This window comes from Vombatus ursinus, unplaced genomic scaffold (assembly GCF_900497805.2).
Source record: "Vombatus ursinus unplaced genomic scaffold, bare-nosed wombat genome assembly UNPS02000577.1, whole genome shotgun sequence".
Taxonomy (NCBI): domain Eukaryota; kingdom Metazoa; phylum Chordata; class Mammalia; order Diprotodontia; family Vombatidae; genus Vombatus; species Vombatus ursinus.
Genome location: NW_020940355.1, coordinates 24951292 through 24979202, shown reverse-complemented (window position 1 = coordinate 24979202; position 27911 = coordinate 24951292). Strand labels below are relative to the sequence as shown.

Sequence of the window (27911 nt, the reverse complement as noted above, 5' to 3'; positions counted from 1 at the left end):
TCAAGCATAGGCCTGGCACTATCATGGATGGAGAGAATATGCGTAACCTTATTCTTGCTCAGCTGCTCTGCGTCTCTTGCATCTGCAGCCAAAAAGAAAAGAAAGAAGACAAAGCACATTTACAATCTCTGACAACTCATTTTAAAGCTCAAGACGGAATAAAAGAAATATTCATATGAACTTGGCTCTCTGGAAAATTCATAAATTGAAATACTCAAGATGTATCTGGTTCTAAAAAAGAAAAGCAACTTAAAAACTGACGTATGGTTTTACAAGCTTTCAAGAATGAAGCTGATTAAATGCTTGCCTTTCTTTAGGAAGAGGCAAAGTCCTCAGATGGCATTTGTAAATTAGAGACTTTGCTAAAATACTACCAACTAACAATTCAGATGTTTCAAAAGTTAAAACCAGGTAATTATCTTTTAATGAGAGGAAACTTAGTTAAAACTAACAACAAAACAGCACCAGGTGGAAAGGACAGGAACCTGTCAAGCAATTAGTTCTCAGGGCATGAGTGAACAAGTCCGCATGGGGATGTGGTTTCTTCTATATTCTATACTTCTAGTCACATTAAAGCCGTGGTAGAAATAGAAACTCTCCAGTCTGAGAATCCCAAAAGAATCACTGTGAAATCACTTGTTGGCTATTGAACAATTTGCCTGGCTTGTTGGCTATTGAACTATTGGCTATTGTTGTTGGCTATTGAACAATACTGGACCAGTAAGGTACTAGGACCTCATTCCCCCTTGAATCCCAGCAGCTTATAGAAACAGAAATAAGAGAACCTTGTTTTCATGGAAATAAAGGTTGCTGAGGTGCAGGAGGAACTGGAACCTTCCGTTGGGTCCCAGAACAAATGAACACCCCACAAAAAAGAAGGCAAGGATGTGAGTTGCCACAATGCTCCTCTCCCACCTTGGACAGGAGCCATCACTTAAAGATGAGAAAAATGATTATTACAGACTAATGATTGGGGAGAGTCAGAGTTCCCCCCTTTTGTAAAGCCCTGATTTCAAAAGTTTTAGTTTCTTGAAGGACACCGCTGGTGAGATTGGACTAACTTTCTAGTTCAAGACCCCACCCTGGTGGAGGCCCATAGTATTCTACTTAGGCTTAGGTGGGGATAAATTCTTTGAATAGATTGTCTAAGGCTACAAGTGGTCTGGGTATGAATACCCAGTCAGTCCAAAGATGACATGATGTCACTGTTCAGCCTCTCATTTTGATATAGCCCACCTCCCGTTGTGTTATCCAATCAGAGTTGACTGCCACCCTGCAAGAACACCTACTCTTTAAAGAGTATATAAACAATGAGCCTGTCACCATGTTTGTCTTTGGTCTAAGAGAGATGGTCAAATGAACATCCTTTTATTAATAATGTGCTAGCCTTAATAATAAAATGATTAAATTACCCAGAAACCATGCCTCTTGAATCTTTTTAATCAAATCAGCATCATGGATTTTGGTACAAGATGGTAAATGGCAAGAATTATTTTTAATGGGCTAAAATTCAAATGCTGATTTACTTTATAGCTGTCCACATAGATCATATCTCTTTTTAAATCCAGATGCCACCAGCTGCTAGTATTGCCATCATACTGACCTCTCTCCTTGACCATCAGTAATTTTCAGTTGGCATGTCAAAGCAAGGACAATTGTGCATTCATCCAACACTAAAATCACATGGCTCTAATTGGGGTTTCCAACACATACACATCATCGGAGGCTGATCATTAAAGATGATGTTTCAGACAAGCAAGTACAACAGGTGCTGTCCTCATTTTCCAGGAGCCTGCCTTGCTCAATGGGTGTGATACTAACAAAGATGAGCATGTAGGAAGAGATGTAAACAAAAGAGAAGCACAAAAGTAGGGTAGTAGTTATATCATACCAGCTGCTTGACCAAGAGCAAGTAATTTAACTTCTCCTGGCCTCACTCAATCTTCTGATCTGTAAAATGAGGGCACTGCACTCGCTAAAGCAGTTAACCTGGGGTCCATGAAAATTTCTGGTAACTATAACTCCACACAATAGGTTTCCCCTGTAATCCACATATTTATGTTATGCATTTAAAACTATAATTTTGAGAACAGGTCCACAGGCTTCACTGGGCTGCCAGCAGGGTCCATGACACAAAAAAGGTTAAGAAGCCTTGGTCTAGAATATGTGGAAGGTCCCCTTCAACTCTAGATTTGATGACGTTATGTACAAGGATTCGTTTAATTTTGACCAATATTCTGAACTTTAATAGATCTACAGATTTCAAATCCACTTTTAAAACATATGAAATAAAAGGGACTTTTAGATTTAAAAAAAAATCTATTTTGTATCCTGTTGACTACCATGTACATGTCAATGCAACTCAGCCTAAATACAACATATAAAAAAACTAGTAGAACACATTTTTATGGGGAACCTAGATAGCTCAGTAGATAGAGAACTGGGCCTGGAATCAGGAAGACCTGAGTTCAAATCCAGCCTCACACTTACTAGCTGTGTGACCTTGGGTAGGTCACTTAACTTGTTTGCCTTAATCTACTGGAGAGGAAAATAGCAAATTACTCCACTTATATGTACCAAGAAAACCCCATAGATAGCATGACTCATGGGGTCATGAAGACTCAGACATGACTAAACAACACCACATTCCTACAGAATTTTAAAGTTTGCAAAGTACTTTTCTCACTACCAGTGAGGTAAATAGCTCAAGTATAATCATCCCCACTTTTCAGGTGAAGAAACAGAGGCTCTAATAAGTACAGTGAGTCACCCACAAGCACACAACTAGTAAGAGTCCGAGACAGGGTTAAAACCCAGGACTCCTTACTCCAAATCCAGCACTGCATCTCAAAGATCTATTTGTTCACAAGCTTAACTCTTTCCACATCATTTTTAAAAATATGCTGAATCCTTCTCTGTCCACATCTTTATCTGCATTGGTACTGCTGAGTTGGTGAGTGAAGCACCATGACTATTTCAATTCTCTAGGCAACAGCAACAGACAGGCAGCCTGAAGAGAAGGCTCAAGGGAGCTTTGAAAGGGGGCTATGAAAGCCATCTTCGGGTATTCAAAAAGCTGTCATATTAAAGAGGGATTAGACTTCTTTTGCTTGGCCCCAGAAAACCCGACTAGGAGCAGTTACAAAGGAACTAGGAAGTTGTAAAGAGAAACCTTAGCTAGACAGCAGGAAAAACTCCTTAAAAAAGTTGGCCAAAAGGGGAATGGGCCCCTGGATCAGGGTTAGTAGTATAGGTTCTCCCTCACACTTGGGATCTTCAGACAGAGGCCAGATAACCACTTGTTGGCTGTATTGTATACTAGCTTGACCTGGTTGGCTGCTGCGGTTCCTTCCAACGCTGAAATTCTATGATTCTGTGATTAGTAAATACTTTTTCCTCATGACAGTAAACCTTGAATACTTTCAAATCCTGTTCACTCAGTTAAGGCTCCAAATCTTAGTACTCTTATTCAAAGGCAATGCAATTAAACACTTGGTCTTGAAACACCCAGAGACTACAAATCGTTGGCACATGCAGGAATTATGCATGAACCCTGAAGTTTCAAGCAGGTTCTGCCCTCAGCATGAAAACAGCACTGGGATGGATGACCTGGACAGATCTCTAGAGAAAAGCACGAATTGACTGGCATCTTTGAAATCAAGGCATTTCTCTCTGCTACCAAGTTTTTTTTTCCTTTTTTAAAACTTTTATTTATTTTTTTTTAATTTATGGAATCAAACAAGCATTTCCATAATTTGGTATAATAAAAAAGTTGATTGCATTACCAAGTTTCAATACCATTTCTAAGTCAGAAAATGGAATTTACCAACATAGTCATAGCTTCAACATGTAACATCATGATAGCCAGCCCACGCAACTGTTTTTAGCATACCATCTTTTTCTGACATGAGAGAGAACAAAATGTCCTTCTGTAAAATGTAATTCAACAAACATTTATTAAGCACCCACTAGGCAACTAGGAGGGGCAGTGAATAGAGCACCAGGCCTGGAGTCAGGTTCAAATCTGGCCTCAGAAACTTAATTAGCTGTGTGACTCTGGACAAATCACTGAACCCTGTTTGCCTCAGTTTCCTCATCTGTAAAATGAGCTGGAGAAGGAAATGACAAACCAGTCCAGTATCTCTGCCAAGAAAACCCCAAAATGGAATCACAAAGAGTTGGACATGACTGAAAATGACTGAACAACAAATCCCAAGCACTGCAGTAAATGTAGGGGATTCAAAGACAAACAAGCCCATCTCTGCCTTCACAGAATTTCTGTTTTCTGGAGAATTTTCTATTTACTGGAGAAATACAAAATGCAGAAAAATCCCCTGGTTCTAGAGTTAGAAGATCAGAATTCAGATCCCATTTTTTATGTTTACTGCTTCTCTGACTGTGGGCAAATCATTTAACCTTCCCAAGCCTCATCTGTGAAATCAAGGGGTCGGAGGAGATGGCCTTTGAGGCCGCTTTTAGCTCTAAATCTAAAATCCTATGATCCTACAAGTGCTTCCTCATACAGTCAGATGACGTTCAATTTGGTGCATGTCAAGTTCTGAAAAAATGCTAAGGCGGGGCTAAGTAAAGAGCTGACCTTTCTCATTCCCATTTCTTGCCGTGCTATTTGTTTTCAAACAAATTCACAATGTGTAAGCAGAGCTGGCTACAGGATTATTATTTAATCTATTCTAATTAGATTGTATGTAGTAGACTAAAACATTGGCACCTCTTGGACCCTCCTAGTCATGCTTTAAAGAAAATCACGATCTCTATGGACTTACCATATTCTAACTTTTATCAGAGTTCAAGACCCTGGACTGTAGATTTTGATATCAGTGGACTCTTTTAGGGACAAATCTGTCCCATATAATGTCACCAGCTCCTTTTCTCTGCTCCCTTGCTAGATAAAGCCACTTCTATGCTACTCTTGGGCTGCTAGAGCAATTTTAAACTATTTCAATGATAAACAGTTCCCTTAGATTGTAGAGAACTGCAAAGCTCCTCAGATCTGCTCTCTGGGCAATAATGACAAGCCCAGCAAGTAGTTCACACAGCAGGATTCTGCTTCTTCAATGAGCTCCCAGGAGTTACAGGGTTCTCATCCAAACAAAACAGCTCCTACATCAGCAGCAGGGCTTGTCGATCCCCAGTCACTTCTCAAACTTTATATGGCAGTAAATGCAATGGAGCCAAACCAACACCTCACATAGCAGGATTCTGCTTTCTCCAACAAGCTTTCAGCAACTATCCAGTTCCCCTCCAAACAAAACAACTCCTAGAGCAACTTGAGAGCCTACCAGACTTAAGCCTGAAGCAGCTACTCTTCTCTTCTGATCCATTTTTGGCAAGGGGTGGCTCTACTTCAGTCTCTAGTTAGCTTTCTCTTCAGGTAACAGCAACTGTGTCTTCTCATTCTCCCCATCTCTAGCATCTCATTTTCTCTTACAACTAAAACATAAACTATAAGTACAAAAATGTACTTGTAGTTTTCTCATAGTCCTTGAATAGTTCTTTTGATTTATAGTTTCTGAAATAGATCCTTCAAAAGCCTGAAATTGGTCCCATGTAAACAAGGTGATAGACAACAATGCATTGCAGCTGTTCTTGCCTTAAGTAAATGTGACTTTAAGGAGCATGCTTTCACTCAAGTCCTCTCTGTCTCTCTTCAAGCACTCAGATCGGAGGGGCTGTGTTTCTCAAGTTGCTTTGATTTGTATTCCTCACATAAATGTCTTTTTTTGCCCCTTTCAGGAAAGAAAATATCCACATACAAAAGTAGTTGTATATTACAGAAGAAAAGTAAGAATTAAGTAGCTCTATCTTTTCTCTGTCATCAGTTATCACTGTCTTAACCATTCTAAGCATGAATCCTACCCTTTAATTCTCTTTCGTCCCCAAAACCATGGGCTTTTTTTTTAAAAGTTTGTTTGGTTTTTTTTTTGGTGAGGCAATTGGGGTTAAGTGACTTGCCTAGGGTCACACAGCCAGTGTCAAATGTCTGAGGCTGAATTTGAACTCAGGTCCTCCTGATTCCAGGGCTCTATCCACAAAACCATGAGTTTTTATTTATTTTTTTTAATTAATTTATTTTGATTTACCAACAATCACTTCTAAAAACCATGAGCTTTTAAAAAAATCTCTTGCTAACCTTAATTTTTCTCACTAGCTTTAATCTCAATGTTAGCACTCCTGATACTATTCTTATACAAGTATACCACATTTGGCAGTCATCTTCCATTACATGACCTTGCAAGTAGCCTGTTTTTTTAAGCTCTAAGCTGATTCCTGAGTTCCCTATGCATCCACATCAATTTCTTTAGACAGCTTTCCTTTTTCCTCCTTCATCTTCTCCCAAAATCTCTCTCTCGTGTTCTCTCTGCTCTAGCTCCTGAATTCCTCCCATGACCATTTTCTCTTAATATACAATGCTTTTTTCTCTCCTTTCTTTTACATATCCTGTTTCTTTTAAGCAGGTAAAATATCAATCAGTAAACATTCATTAAGAGTCTATTGTGTGCCAAGACACTGACTATAAATATGATCAGGAAGGCTGGTTTTTTTAAAATGACATTCATGGTCTCAGTGACAGATACACCAAAGCACTACTTATGGGTCATAGAGAAAGTGAACTAGAAATCCTAACCTGAGACAGTAAATATGAGGTCATAGATGTCACCAGAGATCAGGCAGGACAAACAACTTGTCTGGAGTACAACAATGGAAAAATACATTTCATTCAAAAGGAACAGATTGGTTAGGGAAAGAACTAGGGTAACACTGGGGTAACTACGGTAACAAAAGTATTATTTGATAAAATGAATATAAAAATTACAATCAACAGAATCTGGCAATTGATTGGATGTGGACGGACAGAAGAAGGGAAGAGTCAAAGACACCTAAGATTATCTGTAAAAGAGAAGAAGCAAGGAACAGGTAACCTGCATGAAAATCCATCAACTTGAAGTGAAAAGCATGGTGGAAAGCATTTGGGTAAAGATCAACAGGGGGAGAAATAGAATGGTACTTGGTAAGAGGACACTATTCAACTAAAAAATTTAAAAAATATCTTCCATGTTCAAGGTATCATTCTTGGCACTAGGGATACTACAGACCACTAGGGTAAATAGCTGATGTACTCCTGAGGTAGACTGAAAGGCTGGAACAGAGGCAGATACAGGGGGAAGGGAAGAAGCATGTATATAGTACCTACAATGTGCCAGGTAATTTGCTAAGCAATTTACAAATAGCATTCTGTTTTACACCTTTCAAATGTACTTATCAAATGCCATTGTGTATACAGTCATTTGTGTTTTTTCCCTTGTTTGGACTTTAAGCTCTATGAGAGCAGGGTAGTATCTTATTACCACCACCACCATCCCATTTCCCCTTGTCCAGAACTGGATGCACACAACAGGTACCTAATAAATACTTCTTGAATCAACTGAATGTAGAGTCAACAAGATTTGGCAACTGATTGGATGCTGGGGGTTAGAGGAAGGGAAGAATAAAAAATTTCTGAGGTTATCTGTACAAGAGAAAGAAGCAAGGACAGGTAACATGATGAATACGAAAGAATGGCAAGGTCCTGTAAGAATAGTGTCAAGAATCTTAAAGCCTAACACATGAGCAAGAATTATGATAAATGCTAAAAACCACAAAAGGCTTTAATTAAAGCTGTGTTGGGACCAAGAGGAAAATCAGAGAAGGGAAAGAACTCTTTAGAGTGGTTGAGGAAGAAAAGGACAATGAAGAGAAAGCAGAAAAACTCAGCTCCTTTGTTAATTCAATTTTCCCTACCGAGAAGAATGATCTTTAGACTGCCTATGATAGGGAAAATCAGATATTGGAATAGAGGAGACTACGAAAATGCCCAGCTGCCTCAAACCCAAAGGAATGACCCTTGTAACCATAAAAAGAAATCACAAGTGTGATTGTTGAAACACTAATGGTTATCCAACAGGAGAGTTATCATAGAACTGGAAGCAGCAAATCTTATCCAAGAAAATTAGTGAGTTTCATGTAAAATGCTGGTAAAAGTCTGGGATAGAGCCTGAAAGGGATGGTTGAGAGGTGATTATTTTGAACTCCTATGGGTTGACTAAGAAAAAGTCATGTCAAACTGTATGACAAGGTTAATAGGCTAGTTCATCAGGGAGATGAATGAATGAAAAAGCATTTATTAAGCACTTACTACATGACAAGGAGAGGCTAAGCAGTGGAGATACAAATAGAAAATCAAGCCAGCCTTTGCTCTCGAGACGCTCACATCTAATAAAGGGAGACAACACATATAAGAGGTTTCAGTTACAAGTCAGATGGAAACTCTCAGTGGTCCTTAGGGTGCAACAGCAAAGCAGATGGTAATGCATTTTCCTTAATGTCATCTCCATTAATAAAAACCGTATCTATTTCTGATGTTGCATCATTTGACAGTGCCAAGGACTTTGGTGACAAAAGCTTTCTTTTCTGAGCCATCAGTAACTGTGGCTGCTGAGGATGCAGGGACCACAGCACCTGCAGACAAAACTGCCAGGTCATATTTTCACAAGAGCTGCTTCCCTGAATTATGCCTTTGAGGGTAGGGCTGGAAACCAAGCTGGTGGTATGAAGATTGCTACTGACCTCAAGGCTCATTTGCGTACCTGCCAGTCAGTGGCAGTTAGATCACAGTTGGTATTGATGGTGACAAGGATACTGGGCCCCATCTTCACTAGGGTGATTTCCCTGAATGGTACAAGAGCTAAGACGGGCCGGCTAGGTGGCGCAGTGGATAGAGCACTGGCCCTGGATTCAGAAGGACCTGAGTTCAAATCCAGCCTCAGACACTTGATACTTACTAGCTGTGTGACCCTGGGCAAGTCACTTAACCCCAATTACCTCGTCAAAATAAAATAAAATAAAGATAATGTTATCTTAGACTTCATTAATGGAAAAACAGCATCCAGAGCCAGGAAAGTAATAGTCTCATTTTACCCTGTACTGGTGGGACTGCATCTGATGTACAGAATCTAGTTATAAGCACAACATTTTGGAAAACGCGCACGCACACCCACACACACACACACACACACACACACACACACACACACACACTGGACCACATCTGGGAAAGAATGACATGTCTGATGAGAGCATTGAAACCATGTCATCCCAAGGACCAGGTAAATGGACTGGGCATGTTTGGCTTGGAAAATGTGGTGAGCAGAGGGGAGGAGGTTGTGGGCAGGAGGGATGGCACAGTCATCACCTTTAAATATTGAAGGGCTACCACATGTTCTGCTTGGCCCTGGAGGAGCAAAAGTGGAACCTAATTATAGGAAAGCAAATTTCAGACTGACATAAGAATTTTAAATAAAGTTCAAACATTTTTTAATTAACAGTTAATAATTAATTATTAGAGACCTAGCCTAAGGAGGAAGCAGCTTCCTTAAGAAGTAGTAGATTAATCACTTAACAGTCTCCCCACTGGGAGCCTTTCGGCAGAGGGTAAACTAGCATTTATCAGGGATGACACGGACAGGATTCATGCCTTAGAGGGGCATGAGGCTTGATTTCTATAAAGCCCTTCCAATCCTAAGATTCTATAATTTTTAGTGGGCTCTCAATTGAGCAACACTGAGCTACCTCCAGAAGGCAGTCAGATATTTGTCCAGTGCCCTGAAAGATAATCAAGACTCTCTATATTTTGTGAAGAAGGTTCAAGATGGGGGCTGGGGAAGAGAAGAAGTAAGAAGAACAAGGACCACCAGTCAACTAGCCAAACCTTTAGGGATTTACCTGGACTCCACTGTGAAGAAAATCTAATCTAGTACCACCATCCAGACAATATTTTAATGATAATAAAATGGAGTACCTAATAAAATTAAGTACCTAATATGTGCTAGGCACCATGCTAAGCACTTTTCAGGTATTATCTCATTTGGTCTAGGAATAAAATCACAACATCCCTATAAAATGAAGATAGATAGACAGACAGACAGACATCCATTTTACAGTGGAGGAAACTGAGGCAAAGGTCAAGTCAACAAACATTTATTAAACCCTTACTATGTGTCAGGCACAAAGCTCTAGAAATACAAATATAAGCAAAAAGATAGTTCAGGTCCTCAAGGAGCTTACATCCTTATGGGGAAGTTAATACATAAAAGGAAGTTTCTGAAAGGCAGATGGGGAAGGGGGGTCAGGAAAGGAGAGGGAAGGAGAAGATACAAGGCAATGATGGAAAAGTCCAGAACGGAGTAGTCTGACAGGAAATGAAGAGATGGCTGGCCTTGGTGCCCTCCTTAAATGGAGATTCTGGAAGGAATTCCCCCCCTTCCAATCAGAGGGAGGGCCCGAGTGGCAGAGGGTACTTCTGAGGCATGAATTCCAGGGCTGAAGTGATCTGATTTGAACTCAGGTCCTCCTGACTCCAGGCCCAGAGCTCTGGGTCACCTAGCTGAATCTTCTCCCGCAGAGGCAGCCCAGAATCAAGGGTAATGATCCAGACACAATGGTTAATAGTCAAAGCCAGGAAGATCTGAGTCAAGTCACACTGTAGACCCTGGGAAGTCACTTAACTTCTCAATACTCTAGACAAGTCTCTTAAGACTCCTGTGTTGCCCAGGTGATGCACTGGTAAAGAGACATTCCTCAACCAAGAGTTCCCCATACCAGTGAAATCACAGATTTGGTCCCTATTCACAATCTTCTCCTGTATAAAATGGCTAAAGGGGAGGGGAAGGAAACGGTTGTATAAAGGACTTCTTAGCAATATCCCTGCACCCATCAAAATAGAAATAATGATCCTTTGAGTCCAGACCACATCCAACTGTATTTAGCTTGTCAGATGAGAAAAGAAATCGGCCCTTTGTTGAATACTATAATTACACAGCATAGATAAATTCATAGAGTTTATTTTCAGTAATGCAGTCAGGTCAAGTCAGTAATTTGGAAGATTTTGAGAGTTCTGCCTTCTGTGGTATTTAAAATGTTTAGTTTGCTAGTATTGATGTATTACATATATCAATATAACACTAACCCTTCAGCATAAACAGTGTTTATGTCAAGTACAGAGTTTAAAGTAAGATAGAAAAAGTATATATTTGTAACCTAAATTTTTTAAAATTTCAGGTGAACTCTGGGTTCCTAAGTTGGTGCTCCCCTTTTAGCTCTGTTATTGATTAAATTGGAACTTCAAGGTTCTAACTGGTTTTCACCACGAGTAGTATTGAAATCTTATACTGAGTTCTGTTTTTGCAAAAGATCCTAGCAGGTACGTCCAAGAAGTCTTTACAAGTAACTTGGAACCAGAAAGGAAGTCCACTGAAGTGGTGCTCCTGAGGACATGATGATATTTTCCAGACTGCCCCAAGGAAAGACGCGCCAGGAACCAGACAACCACAGGGGACATCTGAGACCAAATTTGATTGAATGGCCATTGGGAAGGGTTACCAAATTTCAAGATGACTTAATGTTTGTTACCATTGATGTCCGTTATTGCACCCTTTTGGCTTTTATTTTCTATATCTGTATACTAAGTTCTCTTGATTATCTTGATGTTATTTTGATTTTCCCCTTTAGGTTAGTCCCTGGTTTTGGACTTTCTTACTACAGCTTGTACTGTGTTTGGTTAACGGTTCTGATCTCACTTTGTAACTGGGGCCATCCTTGGTAGAATCCATGGTAATGTTTTACCAAGTACACTCTCTGTGGTCACTAGTGTACCCAAGAGTCACCTTTGACCAATGTGGGGGTAAGGGGACGGAACGTTAAGGGGGCCCCTGAACTTGTCTTTCTGATTTGCCATATTTTCCAGAAACACTGGGCCTGAAGTACGCAGGAGGCCTAAACAGGTAAAGGCTGAAGCCCCCAGCTGACATAATTTGTTGTCTGTACGCCAAACTGGACTCCTTGTGTGTCCTTGGGATTCAAGACAGGCTCCAGTCAGTCTACACTAGAGTGGAAAACTGCTTGTGCAGCTAAGACCCTTGTAGATAAGCAGACCACCCTGTCTTCATAGTCTAATAATTTCTAAGGGAAAAGAATGCTAGTGTTTACCATCTTAATTATTCATTATTTTTCCTCCCCTGCCACTCCCATTTAGGTGGAGATTTCTGTTTCTCCCCCTCTGTCGCAATTTCACAAATGTGCAAGTTTCTGTTTGGATAGTAAACTCTTTGTGCCTGCTTAAGGTTTCACAGGCAAGATCATTTCTCTTGTAATAAATCTAGTTGCATGCAATGTCTCATGGACTTGTGATATTATTTTTGCTTAACAGTTTTCAGTAATGCAGTCAGGTCAAGTCAGGCTATCTTTTTAAAGGGCTGTCCCCAAATGAAAGTGGTCTCATAAAGTAGCCTCATATTATGCTTCATAAAACTTAAATACTGGTTTTCTGAGTTACCCAGTGACAAAGAGGGCCAGAGCTCTAAGCCAGAAGGGACAAGGAAGAGGGGGGAAAAGAGTGTAAAATAACCAAGGTTGTTCAGAATGCCAGGCCTCAAGGGCTCTCCCAGATCCTCCTCTAGGAAAAGCCCAGAGAGACAGCAAAGGGAGAGAAAAGGAATGTAACAATTAGGTAAGCATGCTGAAGAAAGGTGCTGGGGACCAGGCTAGTGTACCCAGAATTGATCATCTATTACATGTAAAGTGCTGGCTGCTGTACTCAGAGAGCTAATATGGGGGTGGGGGGGGGAATAAAGAGAAACAGAAGAACAGAGACAGACACACACACCCCAACACCAAATTAAACAATGAAAGTGTGATGCAATAATAAGACAACACAACAACCCAAGAAAAGTTTCAAGGCAGTACATGATTAATTTAAAATGCCAAGTGAGTGATGGAGGATAAATGCTCTCAGTTCTGGTAGAAAAAGAGATCTCATTAAGGAAACAAAAGAATCCTTATATGCAGAGAGGTGGGAACTACAGGTGTGGAATGCAGTATACATTGTCACTTGGTTTTATTTTTCTTTTTTTTTTGGTGAGACAATCAGGGTTAAATGACTTGGCCTGGGTCACACAGCTAGTAAGTGTCAAGTGTCTGGTCTGACACGGAATTTGAACTCAGGTCCTCCTGACTCTGAGGCCAGAGCTCTAACCACTGCGCCACCTAGCTGCCCCTGATTTTCTTTCTTACAAAAGAGCAAGGCGCACCCATTGAAGAGTGTATAGAGCCTGGAGTCAGGAAGGTCCACTTTTCAATCCTACTAGTTGTGTGATCCTGGGTAAATCACGGAATCTCTCTCAGCCTCAGTTTCCTCTTTTGTACAATGGGGATGACAACAGCACCTATCTTACAAAGTTGTTGTGAAGATTAAATGAGATAACTCACATAAAGTGCTTTGCAAACCTGTTAAAGCACTACATAAGCCCTAGCTATTATTATTATCGTTATTGTTATTATGAAGGTTCAGTTGAGAGGGATTCAAGGGAAATAACTACGGTGTGAAAAAACACAAAGATAAACTTAATAATTAATATTATTATTACAACAAAGTTTCAATGGAAAGGGATTAATGTGAAAACAAAAAGCAATGATAAACTTAAAATTAATTATTGCTGACATTTACATAGCGCTTTAACATTATCTCATTCACATCTGTTATCTCCTTCCATCCTCACAGAACCCCTGGGAGGTAGGTGCTGTTATTATCCCCATCGTACAGATGAGGAGACCGAGGCCGAGAGAAGTCTTGGCTATCCAGAGTCACCCACCTACTAAGTGTCTGAGGCAGAATTCAAACACACATCTGACTCCAATCCAACACTCAACCACAGCTGCTCACTGTGCACAAAGTCAGCCTAGGACAGCTTCATGGAGCTGGTAGAATTTGAACCGAGTCTTACAGTATTTATTGGGAGATTCTGAAAGACGGAAAAGAGAAATGAAGGGGGATGGGCAGAAGCAAAGACCCAGAGATACATAAAGGTAGCCCACTCTGACAAGGGAAGTCAGAAAAGGTAGGTTGGGGTCAGACAGTGACAGGCCTTACACCCCAGACTGAAGCTTGGACATAAGGGGCCTTCCACAATCTGATTCTAATTTACTTTTTTTAGCTATCTTTCACATTACTCCACTTCAGGAACTCCATGTTCCAGTTCAACAGGATTAACTGTTCCCCAGACTTCTAAAATGCATCCCTACCTGTGTGCATTCACCAAGGCCACCCCAACATGCCCGAAATACACGCCATCACCTCCCCCTCTCTGAATCTTTGTGGTCCTTCAAGGCCCAGCCAAAAGGCTACCTCCTCTGGGCAGATTACCCTGATCACTGCCTCCCCTGATCCTCTCAAAGTTGTTAGTGCTTTCTCCTTTCCCAAATTACCTCCTATTACACTCCTTGGTGTATACACGTCTGTGTGCACTGCAGTAGGTGTATACCACCTACCCCAAAGGGTAGCTGTGCAAACCTTTAAAGCGTTATATAAATGGCACTTCTCATGATGTTGCACACATGTCCCCAAAGGGATCTAAGCTCACTGAGGGCAGGCATTCTCTGCTTTTTGTCTTTATAGTCTCCCAGCTCTCAAATAGATTGGCAACTAGGTGACAAAGTAGATAAAGCAATGGGCCTGGAGTCAGGAAGAGTCATGCTCAGTTCAAATCCGGCCTCAGACACTTACTTTGGGTAATTCACTTAACCCTGTTTACCTCAGTTTCCTCATTTGTAAAATGAGCTGGAGAAGGAAATGGCAAACCACTCCAGTATCTTTGCCAAGAAAACCCCAAATGAGGTCACGGAGAGTCAGACATGACTGAAGAATAACCAAACAACAACAGTCCCTAACTAGGCCCAGTGCCCAAGGTACAGAATACGTGCTTCAAACAATGCTCCTTGAATTGAATAGGCAATGGGGGACCATTTCTGAGCAGAGCAATTAGATGCTCAAAGCAGAGATTCAGAAAGATTAATCTGGTGGTGGTGTTCAGGATGGGGTAGAGACAAAAGAGGCTGGAGTCAAGGAGATCATGTCAAGGCTACTATACAAGTGTGGACCTGAGGTAGAAAGGTCTGGATAAAAAAAGTGCCAAGGAAATAAAATTCCCTACATAAACAATTCACTAAGTGAGTCCACAATGGTATCTACATAGACATCCCCCACCACCGTGGCTGCTTTTTCAGAATTTCACAGCTTACTAAGTTAGCAATTCAAAAATAATTATAAACGGTACTATTTTTAACAATACACTCTAATAGCAATTAGCATCTGTCAGCTCCCTGAGCTCAACTCCCTATGAGGCCAATTAGTTGGCACTAGGAGTCCACAGGGGTAAAGAGGAGAAAGTAAATATTATGTAGGAAAACACTAATGATTTTTTTTAAAGAAAAATCATTCCAAGAACCTGAAAGCACACAAATTAAAACAGTAGCTAAAAATGCCTAACACCAGTGACTGTGCCGCCCCTAGCCGGGTTATATTTGGCTTCTTCAGGAGAGAAGGGGGTGTGCTAGGCAGGCGTGTGTGGAAAAAAAAGGCCATTTTACTGTAGTCTGGTACCTGTGGCAACATGTCCTTAACAAGTTTTTTAATCTAGTCCACCCTTGTTAGTCACATCATCTCTGGTTCTAAAGAACTTCATGAATACATGGCCAGGACACTCTACCATGGAGATGTAAGGATACATCTACTGGGTGGGGATGACAACAGTACCTAGCCCACAGGCTGTTGGGAAGATTTAACGAGATAACTCACATAAAGTGCTTTGCCAACCTTAAAGCGATATATAAATGCTAGCTATTATTATTGTCGTTATTACAAAGGAAATAACTATGGTGTGAAAAAACGGTAATGATAAACATAGTAATAATAACAAAAGTGGGGCAGGTAGGTGGTGCAGTGGGTAGAGTGCTGGGCCTAAAGTCAGGACAACTCATTTTCCCAAGTTCAAATCCAACTTCAGACACTTCCTAGCTGTGTGACCCTGGGTAAATCACTTAATCCTGTTTGCCTCAGTTTCCTCATCTATAAAATGAGCTGGAAAAGGAAACAGCAAACCACTCCAGTATCTTTGCCAAGAAAACCCCAAATGGGGTCACAAAGAGTCAGAACACGACTGAAAAATGGAACAACTAATCACAAAAGTTCAGTCGAAAGGGAGTAAAGGGAAATTCCCTAAATGGAAATAACTATGGCAAAGATACATCTACCAGACGAGTCCTTGTCATGGATTTAGGGAATTGTCAAGAATTCAGGGTATTTTATAATCCAGTAACAATAAAGAGACAGGTAACACCCCACCAACTCCTTTCCAATCACTGTGTATTGGATACATGTGTATGTATCCAGTGTTTATCTAGGTATATATTGTATCCCCAGTAGACTATAAATTGCTCTTTATCTCACCTTATATCCTCAGAGACTAGCACAAGGCTTGGAATACAACAGGCACATAATAAATACTTGCTGATTAACTAAGGTAGCAAACATTAAATCAATATAGATGGTTGACAATGAGTATGCAGGTGAGGCAATGTAAAACAAATCCTCTAGCAGAGTTAGAATCAAAACCAAGTTCTCCTCTGTGGTGAAAATAGTCATCTAGGAATTTGCTGCAGCAACTAAAATAGGAATTCTTAACCCAAATCTGTGAACTTTTTCTTTAAAAAAAAAAAAGCTAGATTACTGTATTTCAACATTAATTAGTTTCCTTTGTAATCTTAAGTATCTCATTTTATGCATTTAAAAACATCTTTTTCGTCTGTGAAAGCTGCCCCTAAATTCCAGATAAAGATCCTTAAAATGTTCTTTTAAATCAGGCACTCACCTTTAAAGTTGCCAATGTAGAGGCCAGGAAGGATCTAGGGGAAAGAGAAGCACATAAAAACGTAAATGTTGGGATAAAGTTTGACAAACGTTCATTGGCATGAAGGAAAGGATAGGTGAGGGTGTTCAGAGTACATTTGGGCTCCACAATCTTTAGCATCAGCTTCCATTCATCCCTTGGGGCAGGCCTAGTACCCCATAGTTCCTTTAATCACAAGGCGTTTTAAGGAGTCTAGGATCTGACCCTCAGACCCATTAGAAACCCACTCAATGGGCTTTACAGAAGATCAAGTGTCACAGTCAAACTTATGAGAGCTAAGGGTCAGGGAAACAACCCCACTACTTCCCAATTTTTTCGCTCTCGGTGATCCACTTTCCAAGAAAAGACTTTGAACGTGAGAGGTGGCCCTGCTACCATCCCCTGGCCTTCTCTGTGTTCCCATTTGTAAAATGAGAGAACTAATCCAGATAACCACTCTGAGGTCCCTTCTACCTTTAAATCTGTAACCCGAGGGCAACCCTGGGCATACAGGAAAATGCATCTGTATTGGATACAGCATTGGACTGGGGAGTCAGAAGACAGTAGGCTTCTTCTCTAAGTAACCAGTGTAGAACCATGATGAGGTAACTTTATATCCCTGGCATCCATCTTCTCCTTTATAAAATAAGGAAGCTGGACTAGATCAGACAGTCTTAATTTGTTGTGTCATGCACCTCTCTTTGACAGTCTGGTGAAGTCTATGTACCCCTACATATTGTTGCCAACATTCATAAAAATGTAAGTTACATGATGGAAAACGCTATCCACATTCAGAGTCTGAATACAGATCAAAGCAGATTATTTACGCCCCCCCCCCTTTTTTTTGGTTTCTTCTTTCTCGTGGTTCTTCCCGATGATTTTAATTCTTCTTTACAACATGACTAATGTGAAAATATATTTAATATGAATGTGTATGTAGAACCTATATAAGATTGCACGCCATCTTGGGGAGGGGGAGAAATTTGGAACTCAAAATTTTATAGAAGTGAATGTTGAAAACTAAAAATAAATACATTTTTAAAAATAAAAAAATGTAAGTTAGAAGATAGTAAAAATAAAGATCTAAGTTTTTTCTCCCATCCAAATTCACGGATCCCCTGACGCCTATTCATGGACTCTAGGTTAAGAAATCCTATACTTGAACACTGCTCGGGTCCCTTCAAGTTCTGACATCTTATTATTCTAAGCACAGGAATTAGATTGGTATGGCTATGGTGCCTTTTCTCTGGCCTTTCTCGTCAAGGTGATGGGAGGCAGGTGTTACTACTAACTACTACTAACCCAACTCTCTTGGCTTTTCTTCTCTGCCCATCCTGCCACCTTAAATTCCCCAAATTCTTTTTCTTCTCCCTCATTCAATTTTCTGGAATCTGGAAATTCAGATGAGCCCTAAACAGACACATAAGAGCTGAATGTCACATAAAACGCCAAAGGCTTTCCTCCACTCTTCCAAAAATCAGATTGTAGATACAATCAAGACTCTAAGTGTGTTTTAAACAGACACACACACACACACACACACACACACACACACACACACACACTCCTTAACTTCACATCTGAGAAGCTTTCTGATTTGCCAGCATACTTCACTAGCATTCTCAAATCCATATATGTCCAACAGTTGAGGGTGTCTAAAAATATGCCAGCTCCAATGTATGGTATGATGTTTTTTTAAAGTGCATACCAAACATGCCAGCATTAATGACATTTCCCTCCTGACATCCCAGCAACACCCTCCTGTCAGCACAGGGGCAGCACAGATTCTTTCAGACATTACTAGTTCCAAATGAAACCTCCACTTATTTTGTTCCAGTCCAACCAACTGAATGCTGTGTGCTGGCTTCCTGAAGCACTGATGGTCCCTGCCTCAGTATATCATGCAGAGAACCACTACTAGAACAAAAGCCACCTCCTCAAGTTTTATCAAACGCATGGGAAGGTGCTTACTTTTCTAAGTTTATTTCACATTATTCCCTTTCATGCAACCTAGGTTCAAATCCTGACTGTTATTCATCACCTGTGTGATCCTAGTCAAGTCACAACCTCCCTGGGCCTCAGTTTCCTATCTCTAAAGAGATAGGTTGGGTTAGATAGCCTGTAGGGTCCTTTCCAGCAGCAGAACTTTGATCTTATGATCCTAAAATTGCTGTTTGGGACAGTACGGTACTGGACTTGGAATCAGAAAAAGTCAGGTTCAAATCATGTCTCAGACACTTAGCAGTGTGACCCTGGTAAGTCACCTCACCTCTCCACATCAGTTTTTCTCCTCTGAAAAAAGAAGTTAGACTTACTGGGTTTTTAAAGTCCCTACCAGCTCTAAATGTCTGATCCTATTTCCCCAAATCTGCCTTCCATACCTGGAGAATCCTCCCTTCTCACCTCTTCTCATCCCAGCCTGTGTGACCAATGACAAACCTGAGAGACAGAGTTTCTGGGTAATTAATAATCAATTTATAAATGAGGCTAGCTAATAATAAATTGATGGTAACTGGTTTCTCCCACTAGCCAAAGACAAAGACATGAAGAGACTGGAAGCCTTAACGTACTTTTAGAAAAGGGGGTGCCCCTGACAGGTGAAAATCAACTCTGATTGGTGAACAATTAATAAGGGGGTAAGCTAGAAGTCTTCAGCTCTTCCTGCAGACAATGTGGCTTGATCATGAGACTTAGCCACCTCCAACAATATGGACAAAGGAACCCACTTTACCCAGACCACTCTAATGGGTTTTCTCCTTCATGAGCTGAGTCACCCTGAACTCCAATGGAGGGGTGCAAGGGCATGAGCTTATTCCCTCAGGGCAAGAATTCACCTAGATTTAGATTCTGTTTACGCTTCAAACAGAAGTAAGGTCTCCTGGTTGGGTGGAATCCTGCCCAAGATAGAGAAGCAGATAAGCCAGCCCAATTTCCTCCATCAGCCATGGCGTTCAGAGACTGGCTGACTGACCTACAGGAGTTGGTCCCTGAATGAAGAAATAAAAAGCCTGGATCCTAATTAAAAATGGGTTATTAATATAATAGAATGGGTTATTAATATAATAGAAAACATTCCTTTCTCTCACCTCCTTTAGGAGAGCTCAGATGCCACTCCACAAAGGAACTCTTCTGTTACCATTGGCTCCTTTTCCTCATCCCAGCTCCCAAACCTAGTTCCCCAAGATCCTGCTCTCAGTCATTTTCTCTAGCCATAGCCCTGTCCTGGAGTTTCTACCCACACCTCTACAGTTGACTCTCCTGTCTAAATGTCTAGCACGTACCTCTTTACTCAACTCCCATCTCCTACTAGATTCACAAACTCCCAGAAGGCTGGGACTGAGTTGCTCAACTATGAATGTTGGTTTGCACATAGTAGCTAATGAATAAACATTTGTTAAATGAATGAACAACCACTACAAGAGGAAAACAACAAGGTACAAGAGATGCCAGACAGATAAGACGAGCAGGAGGGTCTGATGTCCAGGAACTGACAGGCCTTTCTCTCTTGCTTCACTCCATGGGCATCCAAAAGGAGGTCACTAACCAAAGCCACATCAGAGCAGAGGGACAAGTGCTAAAAGCCAACCAGGGATCCTGGAAACAAGCAGCAAGTCAGATTCGAAGAAATAACTGAGAAAGAGCAAAAGGAACTTCATATGCAGTGTGAAGACTTTTATTGCTTAGAGTAAGCTGTTAGAAGATGAAGCTGTGCTACTAAAATCTGTATTAAGGCCAATAAGGGGAAATTATCCATTGTTCAGACTGGGAAATCAAGGCAGACTTTCAAGAGCCAGAGATGGCATTATGATTGCCCAGTGATAGCCGGTCCAATACTCAGGTCATGACTCCCTTATTTCTATATATGACAAGATATCAAGTTGTGTGGTATGATAGAAAGCTCTGGAGGCAGAAACCTGGGTTCAAATCCTACCTCAGCAACTTGCTATCTATGTGACCTTGGGGAAGTAACTTATCCTTCCTAAGCCTCAGTTTCCTCATCTGTAGAATGAAGGGACTGGATTCGATGGCCTACAAGACGAGGGAACCTGTGGCCCTCTAGGTCCTCAAGTGCATGAATCCAGACTTCACAGAACAAATCCCCTTAATAAAAGAATCTGTTCTGTAAAACTTGGGTTCAGTCAAAAGGCCACACCCAAGGACCTAGAAGGCCACATGAGGCCTGGGGGCCACAGGTTTCCCACTCTGGAAGGTCTAAAGCTCATGATCGTATAATCAAACTAAAAGATGTGAAGGCAGTCAGCAGTAGATACTTTTTAAAACTTATATTCTCAGGGAAAGTGAGAAAACCACCTCACCACTACTTCATCAGTTGAGAGGCATTGTGAGACAGAGCACTGGAGTTGGAGTCAAGAAGACCTAGATTCTAATTCCAACTCAGAAAATGCTGTGTCAACCTAGGCAAGTAGATCAACCTCTCTGGGCCTCAGTTTCCTCAACTGTAAAATGGAGGGTTTTGGAATCACTGAGTTCTAAGTTCCCTTCTAGCTATAAATCTATGATCCTATATGCCTAAAAAATAAAAATAAAAATCTCATTATGTGACAATGTCAGATGCTATTTATACAAGTAAATGCAAGCAGCCTTACCAAAAGAAAATAAAAGGAAAGAAAATCTTCTCACAGAAAGATAGCTTGTACTGAACGACCAGAGGAGGGATAAAAATCTGGAGCAGTAGCTAGTGAATAGCCCTCGAAGCGAAAAAAGGATGGCCCCCAAAACTAAGTACGGACACATTACAGAAATAAACAGCAAGGCCTTGAGAGTAGCTGAGACAAAACCTTAGCCCATGCTACCTCCTAGACAAAGAAGAAGCTCTGACACAATACCAGTCAGAAAGGAACAAAGACTTCTGGTCCATGGATAAATAGTGAAGGCACTCGCCTTCCAAGGGAATGGCAGCACTTGTTAATATTTTGAGCTCTTCCTAATGATTCTTAGCAACAGATGCCTGAATCCTGAGCAATGCCTCCCATTTTCAGAGGTTGTATACTGTTGCTTGAGTATATGGCAGTTAACTGACCTATTCTTACAGGATGGTCAAAGCAGACCAAGTGCTTCAAAAAGAAGAAATACATCTGACTTATAAAAAAATCCCCACCTTTTTATTCGTACTTGATGATATTTGCATTCCCCTCACCCCAATTCTATCTGAGGCACACACATCCATCCCCAATTCTCAATTCAACTTTGGGGCTCTGAGATACCAGGTCTAATAACCTATCCAAACAGGTACAAGTTACAAAATATCTCAATAAACAAAAATGGGAACCAGAAAGACCGGATTTCCTTCCTCAAAGTCAACAGGGGCTGTATGACTTCCTGGGAGCTCCAAGTCACCATACATAAATGCAGGAAGAAGATTTAGTTGTCTCCCCAAAGGATCACATGTTATAGATGGTTACTTGATGCTACTGGGCCTCAGATTCCACAGGTTTGCAATAAGACAAGGAAGGATCTCAAAGCTGATGCATCCAGAATTTTGATGTTATGCTTTTCAAAAAAAAAAAAAAGCTTTTAAATGGAAGGGAAGGAGGGAGGGGAAAGAAACTAAAAACCAAAGGTTCTACATAGAGGTTGGGAAAGTAAAAGGGAACCTTACCAGTTAACTAGTGACAGGTGAAGGAACTAAACCACTGAGTGTTTAAGTGACTTGCATAAAGTCACAGTAGGGGGGAGGGAAGGGGAATAAACAATTATATAGCTTAGTTCCAGGTACGGTGCTAAGCACTTTTTACAAATGTCTTCTCTTTTGATCCCCACAACAACCCTAAAAGGTAGGAGCTGTTATTTTCCCTATTTTACAGTTAAGGAAACTGAGGCAAACAGAGGTTAAGTGACTTGTCTGAGGTTGGACCTGAACTCACATTTTCCTGCCTCTAAGCCCGGTGCTCTCTATCCACTGGACCAACCAGCCTCTAGTAGAAAACAGACAGGATTCAAACCCAGGTCTTCTGACTCCAGAGCCATCATCACTTTCTCCTCCATACCACATGGCCTCCCACATGTTGGGACACCACACAGACATAGCATCATGAAAGTTACAAGGCACTTGCCACCAAAAGGAGTATGTCCCCTTTCCTTCCTGTGTCTTCCTATGATTCATAAATATCTTTGAGTTTATCTACAACAGGAAAATCTTGAAACTAAGAAAGATTATAGTAGTAGTAATAACAATAACAACAATGATAATAAAGATAATAATTGCTAACATTTAATAGTACTTTAAGGTTTGCAAAGCACTTTCTACAAATACCTCACTTTTTCTTTAGAACAACCTTGGACACAAGGTTGCTATTATTATATCCATTTTACAGCTGAGGAAATGGAGGCAGACAGAGGTTAAGTAACTTACCCAATGTTGTACAGTTACTAAGTATCAGTCCCGACAAGAACTCAGGTTTTCCTGACTGGTGGATTGGGCACTACAGCTACCAGAAAAGATGTCTTAACCTCCTCTGTCTGTACTCCAGCTAGAGCCCTGCTCCACGCCAATCTTCCTAAGGATGACTGAACCACTCCACGTGTCAAAATTCGGAATGACAACATATGAAAGACATTGCAACTGCAATCATTTTGGGGGGACAAATTGTAGCACAACCTTGCACACAATAGGTACTTAACAAATGCTTATGGGGGCAGCTAGGTGGCACAGTGGATAGATCACCGGCCCTGGAGTCAGGAGGACCTGAGTTCAAATACAGCCTCAGACACATAACACTCACTATAAGTCACGTAACCCCAATTGCCTCATCAAAAAAACAAAAAACAAAAAAAAAACAAACCAAAACAAAAAAAACCCAAATGCCTACTGGATTAATCTTGTACAAATGCACAATTTTGAAAAAATAAAATGATCAGACCCAGGAGGATAAGTTATGCCACAAAAATACTATAAAGACAAACAACTTTGCTAACAACCATAAAGAACTATGATTGATGCAATGACCAGCCATGATTGAGGAGAATTAATAATGAAACTGGGCAATAAGAGGACCATGAGTTTTTTGCTCACGGACTGCAGGAAGCACCACCCTACCCTGATGGAGTGAAAAGAACAGTGAGCCCGTGTTTCTGCCATTCATCAACTATGTGACCTTGGGGAAACAAACTCTCTGGGCATCCTTTACTTCATCTGTAAAATGGGGATAAAAAAACCTTAACTATCTACCTCACAGGATTGTTTCAAGGAAGCCCTACACATCTTTAAAAGTTGTGGGTTATTTTTATGACCTAAGTAGCCACCCCACTCACAAGCAGATGCTCAGAGACTGAAGGAGTCGATGGATTACAGACTTAGTGCCAGAAGTAATCTTAGCCATCCATCTAGTCTAATCTTCTCACTTTATAACTAAGGAAGCCAAGGCCCAGAAAGGCAAAGTGACTTGTTCAAAGTCACACAGATACAATCAGTGCCATGATTAGAATCCAAGACCAGTGACTCTTAACACAGTCTTATCAGATTTTTCAAAGGTATCACAAAGTACTGTGTTTACCTAAAGTACAGATTTTGAATAAAATTAATATTCAGCAAGTATATACCTCTAACAAGATCGATCATTAGGCAACTAGGTGGCCCAATAGATGGAGTGTTGAAGTTAGAAGACGTGAATTCAAATGTTCAAATCTTGCCTCTTGCTGACATTCATAGTTGTGTGACCCAGGGCAAGTCATACAACACACCCATCTCTCTCTCTCTCTTTCTCTCTCTTTTTCTCTTCCCCCCTCTTGTTGTGAGGATCAAATGAGATAACATGTATACTACTTTTGTAAACCTTGAAGTTTTATATAAACGGTAGCTATTATTACTACCAATACGCTTCCTGGAAGTTGTCTACTAACTTCTAGTCTGCATGAGGACCTGAAAACAGCACCCTTATAGTATACATTCAGATAATGCATTCTCTCCATTTTCCATCTATATGGTCTCTTGGTAACGTCATCATATCCCATGTTTAATTATCATTTCTACCTAGTTATCATTTCTACATTCCAAATCTGTGTTTCCAGACCAAGTCTCTCTCTCTTGATCATCAACTGCTTATTGGACATTTCAAACAGGATGTCCTATTGGCATCCCCAACTCAACACATCCTAAACAGAACTCATCGTGTTTCTCACCAAAAACCACTTTTCTTCCAAGCTTACATCTGTTGAGGGCATCACCACTGTTCTAGTCACTAAGGTTCATCATTAATTCTAAGGTCATCTTTAATTCTTCCCGTACTTTCAAATTTAATCAACTGCCAAATCTTGTTCATCCTATTTCCACAAAATCTCTTCATCTGTCATCCCCTTCTCTCTACTCACACAAGCATCACCCTAGTTGAGACTCATTAGTCTCTCACTTGGACTATTACAATAGCCTTCTAAGTGGTCTCCCTTGCTCCAGTCTCTCCCCTCTCCAACTGCTGCCAAACTGATATACCTAAAGCAAAGATCTGACCAACAGAATCACTGTCAGGGAGTCAGGAGACGAGAGTTCTGATCCCATTTCTGGCAATAACTATTCACATGACCTTGGTCAAATCACTATGTCTTTGTTTACAAAATGCAAAATGACTGTCCTACTTACCTAGTGCTGCTGTTGCCAGAAAAAATTAGTAATAACAATAATAACACATTTGGAAAAAGTTTAGGAGGAAATGGGCAAATAAAAAAGCCCTGCTGTTCATTACAAAGACTAAAACTACCAACTTGTAGAATTCCTGAATCAATTTTCATCTGTATATATTTTAATACATAGCAAACTGTTCTATCAATTAAACATTCAGAGGCAACAAGGGGCAATTCAAATAAGAAACATTTTAAACTGGAACCCAAAGTCCACTAGCATGAAATCATTACCAATCCAAAGCCTAACCTATCCCCAAAACTGGTGACTGGCACTTTTTTTTTTTAAAGCAGAGAATCAAAGAACTGAAAGGCATAATAAAGAATATCCCAACTTGAGAAAGTATTCCTCTCTTATTTAAACTTGTTCTCCTGAGAGAAAAAAAAAATAAGGTCTGATGCAGTGGAAAGGATGCTTAACTTGGAATGGTTAAGACCCTCCTTCAAAATCCAACCTTGCTAAACCCTGAGCCTCAGTTTCTCTATTTTTAAAATGAGAGGGTTGTACTAGATGACTTCTAAGGTCCTTTCCAGCTTTAGATTCGTGATCCTTGAAGCAAAACCAGGGTGATGATACATACCCTGGACCAAATACACAAAATGATTCCTTCCCACACTACTCTGATACTTCCCACTACAGTCTCTGAAAGCAGGTATTAGTTTGGAAGGTTAAAGTATTTAGACAACTTATGCTATTCATCATCCTATGCATGTTCCTCTCATTCTACTATCCTATTTGTTGTTTTTACTTTCCACTATTTGGTATTTCCACTGGTGGCACTCAAGCAAGGGCCAGAGGAAGCTGGCCCCTGAGTTAAAAGCAGCAGAATCTAAGCAAACAATTCCCACTTAGTCGGACCATTTTAAAGGGGAATAAATGCACTCATCCGGGGGTGTAAGACTAACTGGGAAAGGGTCGTTTCCTTTCAAGGGATTTCTGGCTACCAGTTCAACACAATCCTTCCAGGGAGCAAGGGCAGAGCCTGGATTCTACCACCTTCCTGAGACGTCAAAGGAACAGCCAGACCACAGGACCAGAGAGTAACACCCGCCTAGGGGTGGGGCAAGGGGAAACTGGACAAGCCCAGGGTGGGGCTGACAAGCCGGGAGACAAAAGAGCCGGGCCGGAGAAAAATGGGTCCTATTCAGGCAAAAGCAAACAAGGTTCCGATTTTCTGGCCCAAGTCATCAGCCCGAGGATGGAGAGGGAGCTATCGGGAGGAGGTGGGGGTATGGGGAAGACAACAGGTTTCACTCATGGTCGAGAACCCGGGCACAAACTGTGGACAAAAAGCTGATTCTGAATTCGATTCATCCAAGATGGGCAGCTGTCTTTTAAACAGAGTCCCACCCACCACCAGCCTAATAGGTAGCTGTCCCATGCAACTTCTACAGGCACGTGGGGGGGGGGAAAGGGCACACAAACACAAAAAAAAAAAACCCACAAAAACAAAAAAAAAAAAAAAAAACCTCTAGGGGAGTGGAGGGTAGGGAAGTACCCAAGGAAATAAAGGAAATGACAGCAGAGAAGACTCTGAGAAGACGCCCAGATGACCCACGAGATGGGTGGGCGATGTTTAAAGAGCCTTTTAGGGGAGGGGAAGAAGAGAGAAGGAACCACAAAGCTCTCAGCTCTACCGCGCTCCCGCTGGGGACAGGTCAGAACCACGTCCTAGCCCAGCAAGTGTAACTAGCTTTTAAAAGGGCACTGTGGTTGGGGAGAACAAGTGGTCCTCAGCCACAGAAGGCATCCAGCGTGCCGGGCAAACGCCTGGGGGCTGTTTGCCGGGAAGACTTCCCAAGAGGGAGGGCGGGGGATTTTCAACAGCATTGACCTCTACCCGCCTCCCCCCATAAAAAGAAATTGCAGAAGCATCCGTCTCATTCTAGATCCGTTCCCCACCGCTTGTAGCACCCACCTCCCTGCCCCAACCAGATATTAAAAGTATTTTTAAAAAAAACCAAATCTACAACAGTCTTAAAAATGCAAACATTTGTCTGAACGAAGAAGCAAAGCATGCTTTTTTTTGTTTTTTTCCGACAACTGGCTAAGCACAATTAAAGGAGGAAGATGCAGGGTGGAGGGTGGCGGGGTGGGGAGTGAAACCAGGGGGAAGGGGCTACCAAGGAAGGAATCAAGGCTTCCTACACCTTTCCCAGCTCTCAATCCTACAGAGGTGAAATGAGCAGACAAACAAGCAAGCACAAACAAACAGAAACATACATTACCTTGTTCATCCCATTCCCCATGGTGGCTATAAGCGAAATGAACTTTAGCACCCCTGGAAATGTGGCTGCAGGATCGCTAATTGCATGTTACAACAGGAGGAGAAGCAGGAAAGGGAGGAGGCACTAGGGAGGAATGGATTACACGCAAGATAAATAATAATAATTAATAATAGAGAGGGAGATGTTCTATACTTTTATCTTTTTTTTTTTTCTTTTTTGGTTTTCTCCAGGCGCCAGGAGATTGGCCGCCTAGGGACTTCCCTAGCCGGAGACCAG

General features: G+C 41.1%; 1 long non-coding RNA gene across 1 annotated transcript; it reads right to left on the bottom strand.

Moving 5' to 3' along the window:
- On the bottom strand, positions 1-27911 carry LOC114031760. Its single transcript, XR_003567771.1, has 3 exons — positions 27636-27911; positions 16758-16791; positions 1-82 (listed from the first exon to the last, which is right to left on the bottom strand). It is a non-coding gene; the product is annotated as an uncharacterized LOC114031760 (long non-coding RNA).